General features: G+C 39.3%; 1 protein-coding gene across 2 annotated transcripts in view; it reads right to left on the reverse strand.

Annotated features, from left to right (window-relative positions):
- The window catches only part of LGI1 (leucine rich glioma inactivated 1), a 29,127-nt gene extending 22,238 nt beyond the window's left edge, over nt 1-6,889 (reverse strand). For both annotated transcript variants that reach the window (XM_079313071.1, XM_079313073.1), the window contains exon 1: nt 6,754-6,889. The gene's annotated coding sequence lies outside the window, so the exon portion shown is untranslated. The remainder of the gene's footprint in view (nt 1-6,753) is intronic.
- Between the last annotated feature and the right edge of the window lie 27 nt (nt 6,890-6,916).

Genomic DNA, 6,916 nt, shown 5'->3' on the forward strand with positions numbered 1-6,916 from the left:
TCTCACAGCAGTACTCTATAAATGTGTTCATTAAAAACTGTGAAATAGGAATTTTTAACTGATTCACCCTACCTCAGTGCTCAGAACAACTTCTTTATATCCCTGTATCCTTCAGGTTTCACTGAAGGATCAGTTATTGATCACCTCAACCTGGATACTAACAGCCTCTACATGCAGCTACTGTACTACTTTACTATGTAATCCCACTGAAATAGTAAAATAAAGTGAGGGTCGATTTTGTTATCATTACATTATATTATGGTCTTATACCTTAGTTTTTTACAATCTGACTGTGAAATTCCAAACAACTGACTGCAGCACTCTATATTGCAAGCAATCTCTGAGTTATTTTCGTTGCTTAAGGACATCCAGTGGAAAACTCTGTGATGAACTCATCTTACCAGGTCCACAGCAGAGTTTTGATGACTGGCCTTCTGGATTCCTGAGTTAAGAGCTCAACTTTGAAGTTAAGATGAAACACATCTCTAAAAAACAGGTGCTTTGTGGAACATCTTTGCAGGAATGAGACCATACTTCTCTATTAACATTACACCTTTGACTCCAACTTTGAGACACCTTTCTTTTCTAGGTTATGTAGAATGTTGGGTACACAAAGAAGGGCTTAACTGCTTGCATGATTCAGATGACAGTGACTTGTCTGTCACCTTTTTATAGGGAAGACTGCAGATTCCAAACATTCCCTGTCAATGATTTGTACCTTTCCTCAATTCTCATAAGTGAATATTATTAATACATATACATGGGAGACATTATGCACAAACATGCTTGTCAGGAAAAGAGGGAATGCATGTTTTTCCACTGTGGTTTAAAAATGCAATGGACTTTGCTCATATATTCTTTCTTCTCCTTCCAAAAAATCCAGTGAGAAACAATGTAATTTAAAGAAAATAAGTACATTGCTTGTCAGTTGTTTTATTTATTTCCACATTACTAGATTTTCCTTCTCTTGCTTATTATTTTTAAGATTTTTTTCATCTTATATAATCAATCTGATATCAAAACAGAAAAACAATTTTGCCTTACTCTTGTATTTATATAATTGGATGCCATCAGTCACTTTCCACCATAAAAAGTAAGATTAACATTCTTTGCTCTCTTAGGAAATAGTTCATACTTCAGGGAATTTAAGCATAATGAACTTCTAAAATCTCCTCAAATGAAAACTGGAACATGGCAGAGGAGTTAGTTTCCATATTCCACTTGCTTAGATTCAGGTTGATAAAACTAAGAAGTATTTTGTATATGCTGGTAATTACTTTTAAATTAAATTCCTGATAGGCTGAAATCACTACTCAAGTTTATGCAAGCCTGCATTCACGTGTAACTTGTAGTGAGCATTGTTCTGAGCAGAGTTGCCAGACTAAGATCTGGAGACCAAAATCACCTGCCACAAAACAAATGTCAATTAAAGGACACTAGACAGGAGTCTACATAATATATCTCTAGGGGATTTATTTAGTAAAATTCTGTATATTTTGCAAAAATAACCTATAACTTTAGAGATAATACAGGGAGTTAAATCTAAGAATTCTTTTTTAATCAAAGTCTGATTTATTATTTCCATAACTGAATCAGTTGGTCTTTACAAGATGATACTGCTATTATTTACACTATACATCTTAACAAGGATTTGCAGAAAACTTTATTTTAATGAATTTTTTTGAAGTATACAGAAGTTTTAGGATCAAGGTTGATGCTTTGAGTGTTCCCTTAATTGCAACAAAATGAATGAATGAAGCAATAAGGTTTTCAAGATACTATAAGATTCTTACATAACTCTGTAGTCATAGGCAAGAAAACTAAAAGAGATTTTAGGAATTAAAACAGTTATAGTTCTTCTACAATGTCTCTGTAATTCTTTAGCATGTTAAGAGTGGAAGTAATGCTACCATCAAATAAATTCTGGAGCAGGACTTCAACTACTTCAGACCATGATAATAAAGACTAAGGCTGCTTTTCTGTCAATAGTAATAAAAAAAACTTGTGAATTGTGTATGAAGTTGAGAGGCCTTACATGCATCACATGAAGTAGAGATAAGGGAATAAATCAGGTTATTTAGGCTGTATTTTCTAACATTGTGGCCTAAACTAGGATTCTGTTTACCAAATTGATCAGCTGAGAATAAGGGTGTAATTTCCACATCTTTGACTTTTTGGGAGATTTTCAGATCATCAACTTTATTTTTAATAAGAGCCTTTGATATTTGTTTTATCCTAAGAGCAGAACAAGCTTAATCTGAATTAAAGGTGTTCACTGTTGTCTTCTTCATGCTTTCCATGACTGTTTAGTAAACCAATTTCCAAACTTTGATCTCAAAATAAATGCTCTGTAGACTGACAACAGAACCTTCAGTGCACTAGGCAGAAGTAGTTGTGGAGACTGCTAGTGATTTGTTCACCCTAGAGGTACAGGAGCCAGAAAAAAAACCAAATGGGTCAATTCTACCTCATAAGTCCTAAAATGCCATAATCTGTTGGATCTGTCTTTAGATATACTAATTTTCAAAAGAGCTGTTTTCCAAATTGCTTATCATATTGCAAGTCTGCATGTTCTAGAAATTCTGTCTCCACACAATGTATCTGCCATTGATATCCAATGGTGTTAAACAGGAATAATTAAGAGGAAAATGTCCACAGATAACTGGAATTAAGGAAATTCAATACTCTTATAACAGTATATCACATTATTAGCTCCATTTTTATCTTATTAACAAGTGAAATGCAGTACAATGATTGTGACTACTTATATAAAGATCTGGGATTTTAGAACCAGGAAGGAAACAATCAATCAGATACTATTTTTTCAAAGGCACTTTTTAAAACAATGATTATGCACTGAAATGGTAACTGCAACTCCAAAATATCATAAAACTGCACAGCTGCTCTTGAAATAATGGACATAGCATGGGCTTGTCTACGATTATTTTGTGTAACTGACTCTATACTGGAATAATACAGAATAAATACAGAAGTTCTTCTCTTGAGGAAATTACTTTATCAGCCAAACAAATAAAACTGCATTTGCCTTTTAGCACAGCAACATTGACATCTAGTGGCTAGCGAAGATTCATGTTTAATATTCCCTGTATGACACAAAAATATGGAACATACCATTTATTGAATTTGACAAACCAGATATACACTGCCTGCTACCTCCACACAGCCTCTAAATGATTACAGAATATCACTAGTCTTGAAACTGGTTTGGAGTGGCCAGTACCTTTGATAGGAACTGGTGAGCATGAGCCATTGCCCCTCATGTACAGTCCCACTGGTTTTCCCTGACTGTCAGGAAGACTTAAGCTTGGGAATCAGCTGCCTGATTGTAGTGTATACCTTTCTCAGGGCTTGTTGGGAGGCACAGTGCAGCCCTGAAATTGTACATGGGTACAGCTAAACGAAAAAGAGCTACAGTTACTGAATGTGATGTTACTGCCATATGTGAATGTCCATTTTTAGATTTACTTGCTTTTCTACAAATTACTAGGGGGCTTCAAATAGGAGGAGATAAAAATCAGGAACATGACAGATGCCAAAGTACTGTTTGTACAATGAAGAGACAAAAAAATAAATGATTTGGCAACTTATTTTATAGACACGTAGGAGATAGGAAGGTGCCAATATCAAACAGCATTAGAAAGTAATTTCCTCATTTGTCAACAAAATAACTGACTTAATGAAGAAAGAGGAAAGATTAGACAGGAAGAACTCAGTTTTACTAGCATTTTTGATGGTTCCACATTACTGTCTCACAATCAAACTCAAATGTAGTCTCCAGCAACAGCTCACAATGGATGTAGCTGTCAGTGACTGCCCTGCCCTTGCTCTCCATATCAGTGGTAGCTGCCTCTTCAGGCCTGCTGGCAAAGCCTTCTGATTTGCTTCATTAAAAATTGGAACAAATTTTTAATTGGCTAACCAAACTGATTTTGATTCAACAGAGCAGAAGCTGTTGAGTTTAAACAACTATACCAGAAGATCTTAGGATGCAATCATCTTCTGCAGGAAGGTTGATGTGCTTCTTCCTGGCTAAATATTGTTAAGGAGTAAACACCCATGCTTTGTATTTCTTAGAAGTACATAGAGAAAGAAATCTGAAAAAGAGAGTCTGAAAAAGAGCAATAAAATGTAAGAGTTCTCCAATATGTAACCTATATAGAAAGGTTCAAATACTTTCTCAGGCTGCAAAAAGGGAAAACTGTGGGGATATATGTCTTCCAGTATTTAAATATGTTATTCAAATGATGTTCACTTCTTGCTTGCTGTACAAACTAGTGCAGGATATTAAGAAATTAACTCAAGTAGCAACAAAGAAGATTTTTCTTAGATAGTAGGAAAAACCCCTTTATACCTAAGAGGTTAACAGATTAAGGTATAAGCTGTGAAGTCTTCTATACTAGAAACTTTTAGGAACAATTCAGTAAGTATGTCAGGTATTTTTTGAATTCTGCACCTCTATGATATATGTACCATGTCTTACTTAAAGCTTTTCAGATACACCAGACCTCATACTTTAGCCCATTCTAGATTTAGGTTAGAACTGAAGTTTATGCTACAGTGATGTTTTCTCCTTTATGTACCACAAAGTTCTCTACTGTAACTTAAGACTATTGTTTCACATTACTGCTAATCTAAGAGAGCTGCTGCTGAAAGGGCAGCCTTTGTTTGTCACCTCCCGCTTCCCTCCTGTCCCATCCTTCCATCCCAAATCTTTTTTTGCCCCACCAGGGTTACTTATCCAGGCACCACATCAGGACAGTCACAGGAGCTAGGGTGGCAGAAAATTAAATTCTGCAGTTCAGCAGAAGTGCTCAGATGAGCACTAGGGCCAGTTCAAAAATGCTTTCTTCAGTGGCAGCCTGACTTGCTTGTAAAGATTGGCATAGACTGATTTACTTGTAAAGGAAAGCTGTGCTGAAGTTTGGCTGTACAGTCATTAAAATTCAACTTAAAATGTAGCACCTCCTGCCTTGTAAAGAGTTATGCCCATCTCATCTGTTCTTTTTCCTGTATCTTCCAGTCCTGTGGGACTCATATGACAGAAGTGCCTTTTTGGTGTCAAAACATACTGTTACTAGAATTAAACTATGGAGATACTCCCATTGGAGCAAAGTATAATGCATATACCAAGGGCTAAGGACATGTTCAATTTCAACTTCCAGTTTATTTAAGAGGCTATTTCTGAACCCATTCCCCAGCTGTAGCTCACATATAAAATGCAGTGAAGTGATGTTCTAAAGCAACACAGGTAGACATCAGAAAAGCATAGCATAGCAAGATGAAATTATCTAGCTGCTATTTCCAGAAAAGCTGTTTATAACATAACTTCAGCATCTACAGAAGCTGCTATAGTTGGACTTACTGCAGAATTTTCCTGTCACAGTATTTTTTCTATATGCAGGCTTTTGTGGCCACAACACAATGCAAAGAGATTCAAGAATTGTAAATCTTCCCTCTACCTTTCCCACTCTTCTTCAAAGTGCATAATCAATGATATGTTGGCCCACTTTCCAGAATCATGTCAGGATTCATTCACACTAAAGCAGTCTGCCATTTCCATAAGACAGGAACAACAAAAAGATGCCTGCTATTACAGCTTTGAGGATATACATTATTTATTTTGTTATATTTAAATTATTAATTAGGATAATTCCATTTTTGCAACAGAGTCTCTGCCCTTTAGAGGGAACAGGCTGCATTCAGTAGGACTTCAGCAAAATACTGCATGCACTCAAATACAGTGCCACTCAGCTCCTTTCCATGGGACACTTCAGCATCATCTTTGCATCCCGTCACAGCAGTAATGACACAACAAGTAACACAAACACTAGGTCAGGAGAAAAAAGAATCTGAAAATAGAAATTTAGTAGCCGAGGTAAGGAGATACACTGTCAACTATGGTGTGTGATTGCTTTACTGCAGAAAAGCAACTACCTACAACTTACATTTTACAACTTGCATATTACAAGGGCAGCAGCAGTATTTCAATTTTTAGTATTTCCCTGAATTGTGTCTGTGGTTTAACTATACAAGAATCAATAACACAACTGGAAACTCTAATACAGTCCAAGAGAAAGTATCTGCAATGCACTACAGCATTTCAGACCTCAGCAGTTCAGGCTGTGTTGGATGGGAAACTATAAATTCATTGACAGCTAATTGCTGATCTGATGACTTAATGTTGAAGATTGGTGCTTCCCAGCTATTTTACCAGCAAATATTTTTGGCTTATAAAGTTCCTTTTTATGATGCAACCCACAGGCTCCCAAACTCTTATCGCCCAGTTGCCGTCGGTCCTCACAGGGAAACTGAGTCACATACTGCCTTTCGTTCTTCTAACTGCGAGATGCGACTGTAGAGGAGAGAAGCCGCTGGCACAGGCAGAAATCGGTGTTACAGATCGCCGTGCCGAGGCCGCGATCGCGGTCTGTGCCGCGCCGAGGGCAGCGCGCACCTCCCCGGCGCGCCCGGCAGCTGCTGCCCGCCGCAGAGCGCCCTCGGGGCCTCCCTCCCGGAGGGTGCCCTTCTCCCGAACAACGACCCCCGCCGCCCGATCCCTCCCCAGGGACCCTTTCCGCCGAGCCCCGATACCCGCAGCGGGGATCTACGCCCTTGCCACCGCGACAGGGACTGCCCTGCCCGAAAGCGCCGGGGATGGTGCGGGGGCGACCCGGGCCGGGGAGAGAGAGGGGCGCACTGAGGCCTCTCTGAGCCCCTGCGGCGGAGTCCTACCTTCCCAGCGGCGGAGACCGCGGCAGCCGGGGCCGCTGACCGGGTTCCCGGGCAGGGAGACTCCCCTCGCCCCTAAACATGATGAGCGGCTTTCCCCTCCCCTCCCCTCCCGTGCCGGCTCGCCCTCCCCCGCGCCCCGCTGCCCCGCGCCGCCCGCCCGCGG

This window comes from Erithacus rubecula (genome assembly GCF_903797595.1).
Source record: "Erithacus rubecula genome assembly, chromosome: 9".
In the NCBI taxonomy this organism is placed as follows: domain Eukaryota; kingdom Metazoa; phylum Chordata; class Aves; order Passeriformes; family Muscicapidae; genus Erithacus; species Erithacus rubecula.